We start from the raw sequence: 2,389 nt of genomic DNA on the forward strand, positions 1-2,389 counted from the left end.
ATTTTTTTCTCCAAAAACTTTGAATTAGATTTTTTTATTTATCGATTTATTTAATTGAAGAGTTTGTTTAGTGACGTTTGGGAACCGAAACACGATTGACAAAATTTGCCTCGATAGAAAAACGTTGTGAAGTTGCCCAAAAATTAAACGGTGAATCAATTTCATTTGGACAATAGTAAAGTAATATCAATGAAACTTTATCCACATCCATTTCCCATTTCACATGGTGAATTTTGGTGGCCAAAACATTGATGGTGAGAACATTAGGAATAAAATGTTGCGAAGGCAGATGAAGAAACTACAGTTATTGAATCTAAATAGGTAAGTTTAATGTTTATCATGCTTATTTATATTTATTATGTCTTTAGGTCGCTACAAGTCTAAAGATTTCAACTTCAAATATTTTGATTACTAGGTATATGTTTACAAGTCTAAATTGAGAAACGCATAAATGAAAATCTGATAGTTATTTTTATTTGTAATAAGTAATATTATTTTAGTCATATTTTGAGATTTCATTACCTATTTATGATTTTTGTATTAGTACATATATGTTTACAAAGTCTGAATTTAGCAACGCACAAATCAAGATTTTATAATTTTATGCACTCTGTCTTTATTTTTATTTATAATTTTATTATTGGTATAAATAGGTAATGTTTTAGTTGTTTTTTGAGATTTCATTTTCCAATAAATATACTACTGATTTGTGTATGTATGTTTATTTCTAATAGCGAAGCGCGACCACGAAAAATCCGATGTGCAGCTTGCAAGCCAGGACGCAATAAAGACACGTTGGTCTTTTAGGCCAACCATGATTACCAGAAAGTGATATGGATCTTCAGACAGTTTCACATAGTACTTTTTTGTGTAAGTTTATTCTTATGTCATTTATTTATAAGTCATAAGATTGAAGATAGTGGAATATTTCAGACTAGTGTAAGTTATCACTGACGGGTAGGTAATTACCAGTGAGATCAGAAACAATTTTTATTTCAACCCTATTGCGTATAACTTTTTTGTTTTTTTTTATTGTATTATAACTACTGTCTGAGGTCTTTCACTGCACCGGTAATTGTAATTTTTTTACTTATTAGATATCATGCTATTTTAGGCTTATTGCTGATCTACTTACAATTCTATACACATGTGAGCAATCCCAAGACAAGGATTAGATCTAGACAGGATTAGATAAAGGATATTTATTTATACATATATCAATTCGAATGAATGTATGTATGAGTAATTTTTTTTATTTGTTTTTATGAATACTATTTGCATATTATGCATAAGCATAATTACTTATAAATTTTATATAAAAAATATTTGAAAAATTTGTAGTTATGTAACTATGAAGTATGTAGGTAACTATGCCGACAAACGACTTTTTTACGAGCTAGGACAATAGAGCGATAAACGAACAGACACAGCTGCGAAATTTTTTACTAATTTTTATAAAAGCACTTTTTATAATAATTGCGGTCAACCGTAAAATTTTGCAAACAAAAGAACGATTTTCTCAGAAAGTTTGCTATGTATGACGCCGACAATCGAGTTTATTACGGGCTAGGATAATAAAGCGACAAAGGAACGTACACAGCTGTGCAATTTTTTCTAGTTTTGATGACAGTATCTTTATAATAATCGTGGTATTATAAGAGGTATTATCAATTAATTTTTCTCCTATTATAACTTATTATGGTTGTTTCAGCACCTCAATGTACAAGGATAGCTCAAAGTAACGGGCAAGAGACATATTTATTTACGGAACAAGGAGAAGAAGTCGTATCAAGAAGATAAACATTGGAACAATAAAATGGTAACAAAACCAGCATTCGAAAATATCTGATGTATAATAAGTATAATAAGTAGACATCGGATTATATGCACTAACAAAATGCCAAAATATGCATGCAAATATGCACTAAAAAAGGCCGAAATATGCACTAAAAACGACTGATTTGCCTAAAATATGCACAATACAAAATCGAAAAACCTTTATTTTTTCTATATATTTTAATCAAAGATTGTACAAAAACAGCGAAATTTTCTTAAAATTAAATATAGTTTGTCACCCGCGAGCCCAGTGTTGCCACCTTAGACCATTACGGGCTAAATCTAGCCCTTTTTTGGAATTTAACCCGTGTTTTAAATTTTAAGCCCCAAAAGGGTAATCTAGCCCTATTTTAATGGCTCAAAATTAACTTAAAATGGAGCCCATTTTGTAATTTTTTGCCATTTTACCATGCCAAAATAGGGTTTGTTTACTTGCTGAGCGTTCTGATTGGCTAATAAAGGTTAGTCAACCAATCAAAACTCCCGCTACTTAACGAAATATGCACGATTGGGGAAAAAGGCTAAAATATGCACTAACGCCGTAAATAGAGAG

The 2,389-nt window shown here is 30.2% G+C and overlaps 1 long non-coding RNA gene across 1 annotated transcript; it reads left to right on the top strand.

The window, feature by feature from the left end:
• The first annotated feature begins 221 nt into the window (after positions 1-221).
• LOC149482946 (uncharacterized) lies at positions 222-1,865 on the top strand. The gene is made up of 3 exons (XR_016316556.1): positions 222-321; positions 735-870; positions 1,712-1,865. It is a non-coding gene; the product is annotated as an uncharacterized LOC149482946 (long non-coding RNA).
• Positions 1,866-2,389: the final 524 nt, after the last annotated feature.

Source organism: Colias philodice, chromosome 14 (genome assembly GCF_061535455.1).
Source record: "Colias philodice isolate Cphi_HAF_F1 chromosome 14, ilColPhil1 Martin Lab GWU primary, whole genome shotgun sequence".
In the NCBI taxonomy this organism is placed as follows: domain Eukaryota; kingdom Metazoa; phylum Arthropoda; class Insecta; order Lepidoptera; family Pieridae; genus Colias; species Colias philodice.